This window comes from Mauremys mutica, chromosome 9, assembly GCF_020497125.1.
Source record: "Mauremys mutica isolate MM-2020 ecotype Southern chromosome 9, ASM2049712v1, whole genome shotgun sequence".
NCBI lineage: Eukaryota > Metazoa > Chordata > Testudines > Geoemydidae > Mauremys > Mauremys mutica.
The window spans coordinates 100,628,034-100,645,718 of record NC_059080.1 but is presented as its reverse complement, the minus strand read 5'-3'; the positions used below and the strand labels follow the sequence as shown (position 1 = coordinate 100,645,718).

The window sequence follows — 17,685 nt, the reverse complement described above, 5'->3', positions numbered from 1 at the left end:
AATCCGAATACATTACTATGATCTCTGAATGTCATTGCCCAGGAGAAAAGTCTTGCTTTATGTTTTGGTTGCACCTGTGAGCTCCAAACAGCACTCAGGACCCATAATAGCAAACATAATACAAATGGATAGGAAAATAAGGCTCTGACAAATTGGTTGCAGACTTGGTCAGTTTTGAGGCTCTATCATTCAATTTTTAACTGCTTGTGATGGGCCTGGTGCCCCAGCGCCTCCTTGTGGCAGGGGCGGGCTGGGGGCCTAGCGCTGCACCACTCGCTTGTCCTTTGGTCTGCCCCTGGTAGCCGGCGTATTACGGCCTAGCGGCCGGAGTCCACAAGCACCCCCTGCGGGGCGGGGTAGCGCGGCCTAGCGGCCGGAGTCCATAAACACCCCCTGCGGGGTGGGGTAGCGTGGCCTAGCGGCCGGAGTCCGCAAGCGCCCTCTTCGGGGCGGGTTAGCGCGGCCTAGCGGCCGGAGTCCGCAAGCGCCCTCTTCGGGGCGGGTTAGCGCGGCCTAGCGGCCGGAGTCCATACACGCCCCCTCGGGGCGGGGTAGCGCGGCCTAGCGGCCGGAGTCCATAAACACCCCTTCAGGGTGGGGTAGCGCGGCCTAACGGCCGGAGTCCACAAACGCCCCCTTCGGGGCGGGGTAGCGCAGCCTAGCGGCCGGAGTCCATAAACCCCCCCTTCGGGGTGGGGTAGCACGGCCTAGCGGCCGAAGTCTCCACACACCCCCTTCGGGGTGGGGTAGCACGGCCTAGCGGCCGGAGTCCATAAACACCCCCTGCGGGGTGGGGTAGCGCGGCCTAGCGGCCGGAGTCCACAAGCACCCTCTTCGGGCGGGGTAGCGCGGCCTAGCGGCCAGAGTCCGCAAGCACCCTCTTCGGGGCGGGTTAGCGCGGCCTAGCAGCCGGAGTCCATACACACCCCCTACGGGGTGGGGTAGCACGAGGTGGGGTAGGGGGACTCGGGCCCTCCCTCTCCACCGAGCCCCGACCCAGGGCCCTGTTTGTGGCAAGTTCTCCTTGCCGCCCGCTCGGCGGGGATCCGCCCGCAACACGCCGAGCGGTACTGCAGCTTTAAGGCTGTCAGTCTCTACAATGCCCCTGGGTCACTTCCTACCCTGTCTAGCCGGACGCTTGCGTTGTGGGAGCGGCTCCCCCGTAGGTCTGTCACTGCCGGCGTCCCTCCCCGGGGGCTCCGGGTCGGCCCCTGCTCGGCTGGCGCCCCGGTCTGAGCTCCTGGACTCTCCCTCTGCAGGAGCTGACGGTCTGTGTCCTTCTCCCCCGGTGGCCACCCCAGACTGAGCAGACCTGCAGGCTTTTGTACTGGTGTGCCAGTTGGAGCATGCCCAGCAGAACTTCCTGGGCGTGGCCTCCTCTGCTAGTAAAGAAGGGTTAACCCCTGCTGTACCAGTGCGGGGCTGTCCTGCCCCGTCACACTGCTCAATAGAGCAGGCATAAATACAGCAAATAGTAAGGCACTTGCTCCGTAAGACAGAATTTGACAAGCAGAATAACCTACCAGTTACTGATCATTAGTCCAGGTCTATGAAATATCAAGATCGAGAAATCCACCCCTAACTTTGGGCCAAATCTTGGGGTTCCTAAGGCCCATTTGTATTCAGACCTTTCTCAAACAAGATTCTTTGCAAAGTCAATGCACCAAATCCAGAGACCCTCCACTCACTTTCTATTCAGGGAATTTGACATTGAAGTACATCCGATCCCCTGATGTCCTGCCCCTTCTGAAGTCGTTTACACTAGAGCCGGTCAAATACATTTATTTAAAACTTTGATGAAAGTTGGCCTTTGTGTCACCAATGTTTGGTTCACCAATGGAAATGATCACTATAAATGTCCAATTTGGATGACATTTTCCAGGTTTTTTTCAAAAAACAAAAAAACCCACAATATCTGGTGGCAGAAAACCAAGAGTTTTTGAAGAAAAATGTCACTGAAAATGAGAATGTTTTTGTCAAAAAAAATTGGTGGAAACAAAAATTGCTTCCTGATTGATTCTAATTTATACCAGTGCAAAAAAGAGTGAAAACTGCTACAAGCACCTCCCTTCCACAACTCGCACTGGTGTAAGTGACTAATACAAGGAGCAGGATGACAATCACACCCAGTAAGAGTCTGCATAAGTCAGAATCACAACACTGGCCATTGCACAGCACAAAGTTCCGTAGAGTTTACAGAGAAGATATTGTAGTTCATCGAGTGAGGTGGCACACACTTAATAAATAACATCTAGGAATGGGGAAATGAGGTAACTGAAATACAACTCTCATAAGGCAACATGGCCTTTTCAAATAAAAATATTTCAGCATTCAGACAAAATATTTTGATTTTGGAGTGTTTGGGTTATGTGAGGACAATTAGGAGGTGTTCTGTGGAAAGCAGAAACTTTGCACAAAACGTGTTGAGTTGAAAGCACATTTTTCCCCACAGAAAACCGGTTTTCACAGAACATTTTGGACCAGCCCTTGTCTGATTCCATTTCCTACTGGGCAAGGGTCCATTTCACAAAAGCCATCACCTGCCATATGAACCATTTGGCCGCCTCGCTGGCGGGCTCAGCAGGAGACCAAGAGTCAAACAGGTCATGGAGACTGAACTGGCCTTTACCTGCCCCCATTAAGATGGTGATTCCAGGAGGCGGAGGCACGTGAGTGGGGCAGTTTGGGGGAAGCCTGCTCTGCGGAGAGTTGGCTTCACTGTCCAGAACCATCATCCGTACATCTTTCACCAGCATGCAAATTCACCTAGGAGCAGACAAGGAAAGAGAAAACTGCAGGCATATGGTCCCACACTGTAGGTGCTTCTCCTGCAATTGAGTCTTGGCTCAGGGCTGCACGCATTAGCGACTTTTAATTTCCTCTGGCCCCAGGCATCCTGGAAAATATCACACAGATAACACAGCTTCAGCTCCTGAGCTGGCAGACAGTGACGGGTATCTCACCAGGCCCCATTGAGTACAGTAAGTTCCGCGCAATCACATTAAGCCACCACACTAGCGTGGTGAGTCATTTTAATAACATAGAACATGCTTTGCTCTGCAATGTCCCAGCGAGGGGAGGAAACTCCTGCCCAAATAAATTTTTAATCCAAATTGAATTTTTTAATTGGATTGCAGCTCGAGAGCATATTCCGATCTTGATCTCAGATCAGTTCAAAACATGAGTGGTCAGGGAAGCCGGGTGGCTCTGGGGGTTGGTAATGGATTACCAGAGACTTTGATGCCTCAGGTCGCAGGTTCACCATTTGACCTGGGTGGTAGTAAATGGAAGTCGATACCGGCCAGGGGCCGCTGTGACGCGACACAAAACAAGCGCCCGTATCTCAGAAAAAGCACAACTGGAAACAATCAACCCCCTTCAACGGCAGGCTTGGAAACAGAACTATGCCCACACCCTTAAGATGACACTTCTAAGGACAACTTTAAAATACCAGGACTTTTGGTCATTGTGGACCTCTGCCTGATTAGAAACCCAAACTAGAGTCCTCCCCTATCTCCCCCTCATCCCCTGAATGATCCAATGCCCCATTTGGTTTGCTCACTATTAAAAACATGCTCCCCCACCCTTTCCAAACAAACCCTCTCCGCCAGAGGACAAGTTGGCTTAGTTTGCGTCCTTGAGTGCGTCAAAGAATGTTCCTTTCTTGTTACACCACTTGCCTTATCAGCCCAGCAAAGGCCTGGGTTTCAAGCCTGGCTCGGTGCCGGATGCGACATGTGTCTCGCCACATACAGTTCATGGAATACACATAAGCCCCAGACTACGCGCCAGAAAATTGCTCCCTCCTATTCCCGACAGACAAACGTGCAGGGCTTAGCTCCGGGAGATGGATGGTGAGAAATGAAATTACATTTCAACAGAATGACTGAGGGACGTTCTGTAATTTGCCCACTGAAACACAGGGCCAAAGCCTCAGCTGGCGTGTGCGGAGTTCAGGGGCACGGCACCCTTTACACGCCAACGGAGGATGGGGCTCGGAAGGCTGTTTCCTCTGCTGTATGATCGAGAACATTAACGTGGAGAATTTAACTTGCTAAACGATGACTCCACCATGGAGGTAGAGTCAGAGTTTAAGGCCAGAGAGGACCACCAGATCTAGTCTGGCCTCCTGTATATCAGTCACTAAACCCCTCCCAGTCACCCACACACCAAGCCCAACAACCAAAGTTAGACCAAAATATTACAGCCCTCAGAAGACTACCCTATGGCATGCCACAGGGAGAGAACAAGCGGGAACGAGGCCCACCAATGCCCAAGGGCTTTGCAAGGGCAGGGAATTAATTGAGATGCACCCAGATGATTCCTGGAGCGGCTGTCAAGCTGATATATAGACCCAGGGAGCATTTCCAGTGTTGCCAAGGTTCCCTCTGGAATATCTATTAAAACATCACCATCCTGAGTCCAGCAAGACGTACTTTGTTGCTGGACACCAATAACTGACTAGCCTCGACTTCCATCTGCTGATTCGTAAACTGCACATGAAGCATAGAGGTGAGCTCTCAGAAATGTACATTCTTATTTGCATTTAGGTCTCAGTGAGACAGAATCAGAACGTTGGCTGGATGTGGAATCCAGATATTCTTTCCCATGTGAAGCAAACGCCTTGCCAGACCTCACACCTTCTACCACGAATTCTCATCTTTCCCTTCCTTCGTCTCAGAGCTCGACGTAATCACCAGTAGAGCTCTTCAAACCGTTGGTCTCAAATAAGAGTCATTATAAATGAAGCCCCACTCTTTTTGTTGGTTAATTGTTAGAACATCAGGACACATTTTCAATCTTATATTTGTTACCCCAAGTATTCTCAGTTTCCAATAACTTTCAGCTTGTAGGTTGTTCGCAAACAGTTTGCCTCGACTAGTAGTTATTCGTGCTATGCAATTCATCTACAGAATAATATCATGTTGTATTCTCTCTGCTGCCTATTGGACAAATGATTTTTTTTAAAAACAGAACAGCAGCAACAGAGAACATCAAATTTCAGGTATGAATTTTCAAATGACCCATCAAGCTAAAATTTCTGAAACTTTTAGAATTTGCAAATATCAGCAGTTGCCTGAAGGCCTGCAAATAACTATCTGTCTACTTCAGGTACTTATCTGGCCTGCGTCACTGTAATATCTGAGCATCTCACAATTGGTAATGTATTTATCCTCAGCATTCCTTGAGGTAGGGAAATGCTGCTATCTACTCACATTACACAGATGGGGAATTGAGGCAAAGAGAGATTAAGTGACTTGCCCAAGGTCAAACAGAGCAGGGAACTGAACATGGGTTTCCAGAGGCCCAGGCTAGCACTCTAACCACTAGGCCATCCTTCCTCTCTAATCACAATAAGCCAAGTTTAGTGCACTCCTGAAAATATTTGTAAACACTTTAGACTGAGATTTTCAAAGGGTTCTAAGAGAATGAGATGCCCAATTCCCCTTGAAAGTCCTTGAAAATTAGGAGTTAAGGGCCAGATTTTTAAATCAATGTTAATGCCTAACTTCCATTGATTGAAATGGGAGTTAGGCACCAAAATGCTTTTAAAAATCCATCCCTGGGTGCTTAACCTTTTAGCCCCCTTTGAAAATCCCGGTCCTCGCTGTTTGGCCAGCTCTAATCATCAAGCTGCAATGCCACCTGGCTGCATTGCCTCCCAATGTAACAACCTCCTACCAAACTCAGAAGTGAGAAGCAGCTAGCAGGACCCAGGATCAGCTGGAGATCATCAGGACAATACAAGAGATTCTAGCACAAGGGGGATAACCAAGGACCCGATCCAAACCCATTGAAGTTGACTTCAGTGGGCTTCAGCCAGGCCCTAAATGCAGAGCACTAACCCCTAGTCTCTTGGGCTGGGCCATGATGGCTTTTCTCATTTATTTTTGAGTGACAAACCCTGAATGGAGTTTGCACAGCTGGAATGTGAATGAAGTTTCTGCAGAAAAGCCACCCACCCCCTCCCCACCGGCAGCAGAGAGACGAAAGTCGCTAGAATTTGATCGCACTTATTATTAAATCTTATCTTTAACCATCTCTTTGGCTATTGATTTCTAGCCAACTATTAACTAGAAATGACCTTAGTGACTTGAAAATAACTGGGGAAGTCAGTAAACAGAGGGGAACCCAGCGGCATATGAAGAGCAAAGGTGTTTACTGAGCTCCCTCTCATTGCAATAAACTGGAGTTCGGTAGTTTTCCATTCCAATGCCTAAGCCAATGGACCAGCGAGGTGGGGGGATGTGCCAGCTACTGGCTATCAGAGGAAGAGTTCAGGTTCTAGAAACAGGTACATCTTGCACTAAGCCTGAAAGGCTCAAGGCAAAAACCAAAGGGGAAGAGAAACATTTGGGGAGCTTGACTCCACCGGCTCTTCCCCCGGGTCTGCATTAAACGGGCATCACATTATACGCAGGCCGACTTGATTCCACTAGGACACGTCAGTTCATTGTGTATCGGAGTCACACACAGCAAATCCGATTGGGAAAGGAAACCCCTCCAGAATTAGGAAAGCCAGCGTTTATGAGCCTGGTGTCTCTCTTTTCAAACATGGTTTCCAGGATCGCGGGGGGAATACTCTATAGCCAGGGAATGATGGGGCAGAGAGAGGATGTTACTGGCCCAAGGTCACACCTGGAGGTCTGTGGCAGAGCAAGGAACTGAACCCAGATCTCCGAGTCCCAGGCCTGCAAGAGGATCTTTCGCAGTTCTGGGGCTTGCAGCTGGAGGGGAAACTCCCCTAGAGGAGGTATCAGAGGGCAGGGCTTCTCCCCAGCTTCCAGAGCCTCACCCAGTCTCCTCTGAGAAGTTTTATTCTCTTGGCCCAAGCAAGTCAAGCAACAGAAAACACTCTTCACTCACTCTTTTTCCTCAGGCTTTGGGGACACCCCTCCCCAAGGTCTTGGGCACTCCCCTCCTGATAGCTTCCCAGTTCTAGTCAGCTCTGCTACCGCCCTGAGCCCCTGGCCCCTTGCTTCAGGGACTCACCATAGGACTTAGCTGCCCTTCCCCAGACACAGCCTGTCCCAATCACTCCCTTCTACCCCCTAATTTCCTGCCTTCTGGCAGCCCTTTATAGGCCCCTTTAACTGCTGCACTGGGCTCACCTGCTCTGACACAGGGGGAGCTAGGCCCAGTTCGACTTGGTCTGTCTGCCTAGAATTGCAGAGGCAGCAGCAATGAAAAATAACTGGGTAGAGAGGAGGATGCTAGGAAAGCTTTCCTGGATCTCAGGATGTAAGGCTTAGGTCCAGTCGCCCATCCAGACATCCCAGGATCTCTTTTCCTTCTGGCAGTTAAGAGTGGAATTACCCCTCCCAAAGGGACAGACGCGCAGTTCTTGGAGGGGAAAGTGTGTAGCTTTAATGGCGGGGCTGTTTTTTTTTCCCTTCCAGGAAAAAGGATGAAATTATCCATTTACAATGGACAAATTACAAGCACTAGAAAGCACCCCAGGAATGTGGAGAGAGCAGCTCTATCACACACAACTATCTGGTGAGGGAAAATGTATTGATTAGCCTTGTAAACGCAGTTGCCAAATCAATAGCAATTTCTGGAAATGCCTGGTATTTCCTTGGTGCAGCTCGTACAACAAGGATAACAATAAGTACTTCAGGAGAGCGTCTCCTGACACCCTTGCTCTGAGCCCCTTACAACCAGCGTACATAGCAAGCTACAACAGCGCCACAAGCCGTGACTAATTAGCTACGCATTTAAAACACCCAAATGGAAACCTCAGTCACAGCAGCACCACCTACACAAGGGACCAGATCCCAAAGGCTGTTATTCAGGCAAGCATCCATTGACTTAACTGGAGAGTATTATCTGAATAAGGGCTCAGGACCTGGCCCGTCTGGCTCTAACATTTTAAAGACAATTGCTTCGAGGAATAGGCTGTAATATGAGATGATTCAGACAGGGGTGGGGATGGGACTTCTAGCTTTGGGGAGTGGAGAATGAAATTGACCTTTGAGCAACTGTAACAAAGAGAAACTAGTAATAGCCTTGGGCTAGATCAGACACGCTCTGCCAATACACTTCTGTCTGCCACACCCTCACGCTTCCAATGATGGGCTGGTAGCTAGAGCTCTGTGAATGCATCTTGAGCCTGACCCTCAGCCAGCCCTGCTCTGCCCATGCACCACCCATCCTGAGCCCGCAGCATCTCTCCACCAGCTACTTCTATGCTGGCGACGTACAGAGCTCTGACAATGCACCTCTTCGCCTTGACCTGTGGCAGGTGCAGAGCTTCTCCTGAGCAGACTGATGCTCCTGCCTGTAGTTTTCCATTAAGATTTCTCCAATCTATTCTGCTCCCATCATCATGGGATCTGATTCTTTGAACAGACATTGGATTTGCAGCCCCAGAGATCCAATGCCAGAGAGAAGAGAATATAGATTAGATAGAAATGGAAGCTTTCCCATTAGCTACAGCACAGACCTCAGTATCTCAAATTGCCAGGCTAATGAATGCACTTCCAATCTGGCCTACCACCACTCAGTCGCTCTAGCCCAGGGGCTCTCTCACACCCTTTCTTTATAGCTAGACGGGAATCTTATGCTGTAACAAAGCCACAGCATGGAAGAAGTTGAGAACCACCAGCTGTAGCCCATTCAAGGCTTGGCTGCCCTGCGCAGACCACCCACGGGGACAATTGGTCCCACCAGCCCCGGTGCTCATGTGGCATAGATACACGTATCGCTAAAGTCTCTTCAGTGAGGTGACCTGCGCTGCAGTGACTACAGTAAAGCAGATTTCACTCCCCTCTGCTGTGGCACTGGGACGCCATTAACCAGTCGGAGTCTCTAGCACATGATCTGGAATGGCCAGTGTCACAGAGGCAGTCTGGCCAGTGAGCTGCTCACGTTATCTGCAGATGTAGGCGGTGCGGGGGGAAAGACCCCCGTAGAGAACCCTCATGGAGACAGCCTTTGGCTGCTGTGGGATTTGTAGTGCATTGATCTGACCACATTTAGCTGGGCTGGCGCATCCATAACCCTTATCACTGGGAATAGCCTAGAAGCAACCAGCAGCCACTTCACATTCTTAATTGAGCCCAGTGGATTGCCACCCTCTTACTTACACGGAGCCAGACTGCCTTGTGATGATGGCTCAGGACACAGATTGTGAAGAGCAGGAGCCACCCTGCTACAACAAGCCAGCTGAAGCTGTGGCTTCCCTAAGGGCTGGGGGTTGCCTTTCTCCGCCCTTTTATGGAGACTGACAGGAGGCGGAGCCAGAGGGAAGATTCCATTGGTGTTCCACCCCTCCTAGAGGTGGGGCAATTCAAATGGCCTGTACCAGTTTCTAAATGAGGGGAGGGGAGAGGAAAGTTTACCAAGGGCTGCCCTGGCCAGCAGGTGTTTCTATGGTCCCAGGAGCTGAACTTTACCCACAGGAAAATCATAGAAGATTAGCGTTGGAAGAGACCTCAGGAGCAGGACCAACACCAACTATGTGGAACTTAAGTGCTCTGGGTGTATTTATTAACACCTCATCTTGCTTGTTGAATCAGGAAAGCGTCCCTCACTGAAGAGCTGCTTGCTTCCTTTGCTGCTAGCCTGAATCATCACCACAGCTCCCAAGTGGCCAATGGCACCAGGCTGCTAAGCCCAGATCCCCAAAGCCTCCGAACTTCCAATGAAAGCGGTGGAAGTTAAAAACCCAAGTGCCTCAGTGACCTGGATTGTATTAGAGGCAGTGCCTTGAGACGAATGGCCTCTCTAGCCTCTTAACGCTCAGTCCAACTATCCGTGGAATGTATGGATGGGTCTCATTGCCGCTAACTTCTTCTGCTGCCTCAGCTGGGGATGGACTGAGACCACGGCATGGATTTCACTTGTGACTTGGGCTGAACATACAGCTGGTCCCCTCCCATTCAATATCCTCCATACAGCAGGGGGTGGCCCTTTGCCATATTACACCAATGCCATTGTTAGCCCTTGGCTTTTTTCCTTGGTTTCCCCTGTTATGCCTACAGATGCTCCCTCCCCTTTGGTTCTGGGAGGGGATGTGGCCTAGTTGGTAGCACATGGGGCTGGGTATTATTGTTCCTGGATTCTGTTCGCAACTCTGCCACCTGGGCAAGCCACTTCCTCTGTGCCTCAGTTTCCCCATCTGTAAAATGGGGATGGTTTGGACGCTTAATGAATGTTGGTTGAACACGCTGAGGTCCCAGGCTTAGCGTTGCTATGTACTGTATGTGCAAACTAATCTCCGAAAGTAATCAAGGGAATTTGGGCGGAGGAGGGGCTGGGGAGGAAGGGCATTACAAGGATCACCTCCTAGCTTGATGTAGACCCAGATTTGCCTACATCCCGTGGAAACCGGGCATTGCTCCACTCATTTCTTGTTGTAAATAGTTGACATGAGAAATGCTGACTCATAAGTCTGGGGTTACAGGAAAGGAAACTTTGTTTCTTGGTTAAGAAACGAATCCCGCAGCCTTGGCGGCTTCCTCCCCTGCAAGCTTCTGTTGGATCCTTCCCTTGCAAGCCCTCTGCCACCTAGCGTGCCTGGTGGTTCCTCTGACCTTTGCAGCCCGGCGACTGACGAGCAGGTGGGGGTGACACTTCTACAGTGGTTTATTCCTCTCTGTCATTCAGGGGAACCCAAACCTTGCCTGTCTGGGAGCCTCCCAATCACACACGCTTGAATAGAGCAGAGCTGGATGCAGCCATCCTCAGTGCCAACCCACAGGTGTGCCCCTGAAGAGACTACAGGTCCTAGCATGTAACTCATCTCCTGGATCCAAACTGCCTTTACTCATCGCTCGGCTCAAGAGGGAGCACTGCATGCTGGGACTTGAAGTGTCTGCAAGCCAGGGCTCAGTGGCTATAAAAGGCAGGGGCAGCAATAGGCTGCATTTATCTGAGGGAAGGTCACATGTTGGTCCCCCTCTTATTATTATTATCATGCTCTGGTAGCTCCATGAGGCACCAACCTCAATCAGTGCCTCACTGTGCTAGGTGCTGTACAGAGACACAGATTGAGAGATGGGCCCTACCCCGAAGAGCTGACAGTCTAAATAGACAAGGCAGACCCAAGATGGGAGAAAGGACGTATTATTATCCTGTTTTGCAGGTTGGGGACTGAGATCCAGAAAGACTAAGGGCTAGATCCCCTAACTGCCACTTCCAGCGCCGAAATCCAAACTTTAGATCCTCCAGCCCCCTGTTCAGTGGCTGCTTAACCCTCTTGCAATGAAATTTCTGCTGCTGGGCATGTGCAAAACCACCTTAGTCCTGGTGCCTCATGGCTAAACTAGCCCCTCCCCCACTCCTATCTCAGCCCTGGTCTACACACAGCCCCGGGGTCGAACTAGGGTACGTGAATAACGTAGCTGAATTCGAACTACCCTAGTTCGAATGACTTACCCGTCCAGACGCCGCGGAAGCGAACTCCGCGGCTCCAAGGTCGACTCCGCCAACTCCTCCTGCCGCGGTGGAGTACCGGAGTCAACCGCGGCGCTTCTGGAGTTCGAACTATCGCGTCTAGATCAGACGCGATAGTTCGAACTCCGAGAAGTCGAACTCGCCGCGTCGACCCGCGCGGTAAGTATAAACGTACCCTCAGTGTCTGGGCCTGATCAGGCCCTGCACACAACACAGCTGGAGGGGCTAACGCACTCAGCTGGGATGCGGGCTCAAGTCCCTGCACAACAGGCAGGATGGAAATTTGAACCCAGGTCTGCCCTGTTCTCAATGAGTGCTCTAACCTCTGGGCTATAGGATGGAAAGGGGAGCGTGGGGCGGGCAGACGGGGCCTCCTCCGGTCAGTGTCAGACAGCCCTGACCTCCTAACAGAGCCTATCTGCCTTGAAGGGATGGGGTGTAGGCAACACCCCTTCTCCTTGGCATCTCCCATTGGCTTGGTTGGGTGGCTCCCGGCTCAATGTGAATACCATTCTCAGGCACCTGTCTGCCCCTGCCTTGTATAAGGAGCCCAGGCTCCTAACTTGGGCCTGTACTTAACTTGTAAGCTGCAGGATTCCTAAAAATTAGGCATTGTAACCCCAAGTCTAAGTCTCTTCTGTGGATCTAACTCCAAGTGATTTGCCCAAAGTCAGCCAGGAAGTCATGGCAGAGCAGGGACACCTCTGAGTCAGTGTGTACCCCCTCTGCCCCCCCCCCCCAACCCCACTCTTCGTCATATCCCCTATGGAGATTGCTTCATTTCGTCTGTGAGGCACCACTTGTTGCTGGGCTTTGGTGAATTTATATATAACTTTTTACCAGACTCATCTGCCCCCTTTGTGTTTCATCTCCTGCCTGCTTTACCGAAGGGAGAAACCAGGGGAACGCGATCCCTGAGCAAGTGTGTATGAAGGAGTGTGTGTAAAGTGTTTCCCTTCACCCCCAAGGAACATTCCTCTGCTTAAAGATTAACCAGCAATAGAACAGCGGGGGATGCTCCTGCGCCGAGCTCCATGGGTTACACAGCAAAGGGTGGATCTGTGAGCAGTCCAAACCAACAGAAGTTGCCTATGGAGCTTTCCTTCGCATGCTCTGTGCTACCTCAGCAGGGGTGACGTTCCCCTCTGGTGTTGTCTGGACCGGTGATCTGCTAGGTCATTCCAATCCTTGACCCTGGGAGCCAGCCTGACCCTGCTCTGCTGGGAGAACCCCCACCCCTGGGCTGTTCACACACAGCCTCTGGCCTGTAAGCTGCTCCCAGCTACTTGCAAGCGAATGATACTAGCCAATATCTCCAGTCCCAGACACAACCCTAGGAACCTCCATCTTGTAGTGTTCAGTTCTGCCCACTGGACACTGCAAGCTTATATGAGTTCGTCAATTTAACAAAGAAATGTATATGTACCAGGCTTGTTATCCCAAGGGGAGCCTCTGAGCTGCTTCAAACCAAATGCACTGCTTCAGGTAGAATAAACAAATGTATTAACTACAAAGATAGATTTTAAGTGATTATAAGTCAAAGCATAACAAGTCGGAGTAGTTACCAAAAGAAAAGAAAATATAAGCACACAGTCTAACCTCTCAACCCTATTAAACTGGGCAGCAACTAGATGAAGCCGTTTTTCTCACCCCACTGGATATTTCAGTACTTAATATAAAGGCTTGTTCCTTAAACCTGGGCCAATCTCTTGTGTTGGAGTCTTGTCTTCTTCTCAGTGTCTTGGTTGCTTGCAGCGTAGGTGGGGGCAGAAGAAGGGCCCAGTATGTGTCCGCTCTGCCTGTTTTATATCCTCAGTCCATATGCTTGGGGAGCACACGTCCAGGCATGTCTGGGGGCGTTGCTGAGTCTTCAGGCAAGGTTGAGCAATTCCCCTGGTGTGGCCTCATGCAGGTGAGTCATTGCATTGTAGCTCCCTTGCTGGACAAGCGTTGTTGTTGGGTTGATTGACACCCCGCCTGGGCGTTGGTTACTTTCCTTGCTGTTGCCTCTGTGGGGGCTGATATCTGGCTGATTCCCCAATTTACAGCATGTTTTAGTGACCACCATACTACACAATTCTCATAACTTCATGTGCATTAACGATACACATATATGGATAGAAACGTGAGTTTCAGCAGATCATAACCTTTCCCCTGATACCTTACAAGGCAAGTTTTATATGTGAGACCACAATTATATGAAAACGAGGAATATGGGGGTTACAGGACGCTCCCCCAAGGTATAGAATGTCACAGCAGGGGACCAGCGTCCAACAGGGCCCCATGCAAATGCTGACCCAGGGGCTCACGCTGTCACAACCAACCCATGTCTCACATGGGCCTCCTGGCAGCTCCCAGGAAGGGGGCACGTTGTGCCCTGTCCTGGCTGTGCCATGTCCTCATCTGAGCGTGCGACCTCAGTGCAGTTCTCCAGAGCAGGGCTGGATGGAGGTGGGAGGGGACGGAACACGTCTCCTCTGTGGTGGGAGGTCATTTGCCAGTTCTGACTAAACAGCTCTTGAAATGATTTGCCTGGAGCCGGGGCACGATTTATGACTGTGGGAAGTGAGACTGAAAGAGGGACAGGGGATTGCGCCAACCAAGGAGTTTCATTTCCTTTTAGCCAGGCATCCCTGCCAGCTGAAAAGCATGGCAGAGCCGCGGGACGAACCGTGAGCCCTGGCTCCGTATAGTGCCCGCGAGGCTTTCTCTATCCGGGGCAGCACGGCTGCTGTCATGTCTCAAGCTTGCCTAGTCTCATAGTTCACAGCAAACTGGCCACAGGGATATTCAGGAGTGAATTCAAAATGGCCACTGAGGCTCAGCAAGGCGAGGGACACGGAGCCCACTCTATGGCACCAGCACTCTCTGAGGCCACAGCTCATGTATTTCACCACGCTCACCCCTGGGGCAGCACCATTCCGAAACCCTGTCCACTGAGCCTATGAATCACTTGTAGCTACATCCCCTCCCTCCTGAAGCTGTGGTGGGAAAAGTCAATGACCTCTTCTCTTCCGTGAGCCCGTCACACCCATGTGCTAACGAGGGGGCCTAACCATAAAACTCAGGCCCAATTCTGAGCACCATAACATTTGAGCTTGCTCAAATCCATGGCCACCTGGCATACACAGGTGGCACCATTATACTGCTCCAAACTTTGCTGTGACTGTAGTTGCTAGAACCCAGCTCCTTCAACTCCAAAGCCCATAGTTCTTGCTGCTATGCGAACGAATGGACAAGCTTTGCCTGTTGGTGGTAATCTATGGCGGACGGTTGAGCAGTTCTGAGTCCATCCAGTGGAATGCAGCGATTGAATTTTCCTCATCATCCTATTGTTAACATTTTGATTTCATATTCTTCATTTGGAAACACCCTCCTCAGTTTATTACAGGATAAATTGCACACTTTACCTTCCAGATCTTTTTAAAAAATGAGTTGAGCTTGACCAAATGGGAAAATCTTGGTGGAATAATCAAGTCCAAACTAAGAACACCTTTGGAATGATTTATCCTCTTCCATTGTTAATTTTTACAGCAAGCGAGAACGTTTCTTACGCTTGACTGGTCTGGGTATCCTTATTAAATGAATGTTTCCAAAACACAAAGCGGATCCAATGTTAAAATATCCCCATGACAAATGTGCTTTAGAAAAACACAAACCTTCCCTCCCACAATTCCTCTCCCAAAGCGCCGTATGATAGAAGGATAGTTGAGGAATGATGGTGGTTGGATGCATGAGCAGCCCTGTCTCAAGTTTAAACTGAGAATATTTCAGAAGGAGCGTGTGTGTGAAGCCTTTTTGCTTGAAAAACTTGTGGTTAGTGGCCTTTTGCTATGAATTCCCTCCCTCTTGCCCTTGTGCTGCTGCTGCTGCTGCTGTGTAATGAGATTGAATGTCAGATAGGGGAGTTCAAAGCAAAGTGGCCACTAGCACATTCCCACTGACTAAACCTGCACACACATTTCCTAGGGAACACGGGGGAACTGAAACCAGTGAAGGAAGATCACAGTCTTTCAGCCGACTGTGCTGCATTCAGCATTATCTCAGCTTGTCATGCACTGTTGTTGTTTTTTCAAATTAGATGCCTCTGGATAACAGCAGGCACACAGGTTGTAAATCATTGCTTGTGATGGAAGAAAATTCTGTGGCTAAACAAGCCAAGGCCCCTGGGACTCAGAATGTTGGGTCGTGTCCCCAACCCCGCCACTGACTCTGGGACTGCTCATTGTCTGCCTATAAACTGGGGGCGCCGGGGAGGGGGGAATGCCACCTCCCCATCTCACAGGGCTGCTGTGATACTTGAGGGATCGTGCTTGCAAAGTGCTCAGACATCTTCTAAAGCAAGTGACTGCTTGAGCTCTACAGCATTTCTGTTATGATGACAGAGGCCTAACTGCATCCTCCTAAGGCTGATCAGCACCGCTGCTCTACACGGGCTGTGGGTTCCAGGACAGCAGGAGAATTCCCCCATTCGCCGTTGTTACAGTATCATGAATCCAACTGCTCAACATGCCAACGCGTGTCTGGCTCCTGCACGGACTAGGCACATCCAAGCAGAAAACGGCTGCAGGGCTGCCAGCCATTCCAGATGCACCCCGCGAGGATGCAACAGCTACCTTGCAGGGTACAGCAAGACACACCTGCTTATGCCACTGTAGAATTCAGGTACACCCCAGTTAACATGCAACTACTGTGCCGTTGAACTTTCCAGGCTGAGCCAAGCAGCATTCACCTGCTGGGCTAGTGAACGTTATGGGTGTACCCAGGTAGAAGGCATCTGCAGTGCTAGGCATCATTCCAGCTGTTTCTAGGGAGACATGGTAAACAGCCCCTGTTCTTGGTGCGTTGAGCTGTCATGCTGGGGATCACTCCAGGCACAGCCAGGGACGAGTGTTCCTACGGTAGCCCAGGAGAACGCACCTATTGTGCTTCCAGCAAATATTCCAGAATCATGCTAAGGTACTGAAAGTGCCTCCTGATCCCACAGGAATTGCAATGCCTGGCAGCGGAGCTGCGCGTCAGACCAGCTGTGAAAGGGCTTTACCATATCTTTGGGGTGGGCAAACAAGAAGGGAATTTCCCTGTGGTCAGTATTTATCATTTGTGGCCTACAGAGACTCACTTAACATTGCTTAACATTGTTTCACTTAAAGTAGCATTTTTCAGGAACATAACTACAGCATTAAGTGAGGAGTTACTGTACTTCTATTCACCTTAATGGCAACAACCACTGAAGTCAGCCCCAGCCACACAAACCCACCCCAAACAGCTGCCCTGTGTTAACAAGTGCTTGGCTCTCTGGGATGCTGTTATATAATGAGGGTGCCGTGTGTATCCGTTTTGGTGTGTCCTTCCTCTAGGAAAACATCAGCCTGGAGAAATGACAACAAGGCCTATTGTATCCCAGATGCATGACACCCAGGCAGTGAAAATGCTGTCTCATTAATCTGGGTGTACGCAGAGCCATATTGCAGGGGATTCAGGGAAATGACAGTGTATTGCTTAATTGCGGCTGACTAATACAACTTTATCTGCATTTCCGGCCATTGGCATTGCTCATTGCCACATAGCAACATTGGGAAATCCCTTGAGTGTAGGGCAGCCCTATGGGGCAGGGACAGGGACATGGGAGCCTTCCCCAGCATCCCCAGGGGAAAGGCCTATAAAAAAGCCCCCTCCAGGGAGAAGGACTGGGGGCAGAAAGGATCAGGGAGGAGAGAACAGGCCAGCTCTGTCTCCAAACTTTGGGGCATCAGATTCCACTGAGACTTCCTCCATCCCTCCCCCAGCAGCTCCAGCTCTAAGAGGCTGCGTTTGCAGGATCAGAGCAGTACAGAATGAACGAGGATGGGGAGGAAGAGAAGCTAGCTGAGTTCCCACTAGACCAAAACTTTGGGACAACAGCCTCCCCCAAGATGTCCCCTTTCCACCAGAGGCACATGGAACAGAAGATCCCAGCATCTTTAGGGAGGTGACCTTTCAGCGGGCCCTCCCCAGGCTTGGGAAAGCTGCAGGCAGCCCAGCAAAAATGGCTGAGGAGCCTTTGCAAACGCCAGGGCTCTGGTGTTCTTTGCATTCGAGTCATGAGAGCCCGTACCGAGCAATCCCATGACTCCTTTATTCAGACATGACCTCAGACAGCAGCCAGGGCTTGCTCCCCGCTGCAGTGAGCAATTCTCCCCTCTGTCCGGAGACCGGCCTTCCAAGATGGAGAACGATGACTTTTGATCACTGCACCCTCACTTCACATCGGGACGCAACACAGAGGCTGAGAGATGTCGTCAG

At 50.6% G+C, this 17,685-nt stretch overlaps 1 protein-coding gene across 1 annotated transcript in view; it reads right to left on the bottom strand.

The window, feature by feature from the left end:
* LOC123377191 (LIM domain containing preferred translocation partner in lipoma) overlaps positions 1-9,108 on the bottom strand; it is a 498,276-nt gene extending 489,168 nt beyond the window's left edge. Inside the window, exon 1 of the mRNA XM_045029748.1 lies at positions 9,090-9,108. The gene's annotated coding sequence lies outside the window, so the exon portion shown is untranslated. The remainder of the gene's footprint in view (positions 1-9,089) is intronic.
* Positions 9,109-17,685: the final 8,577 nt, after the last annotated feature.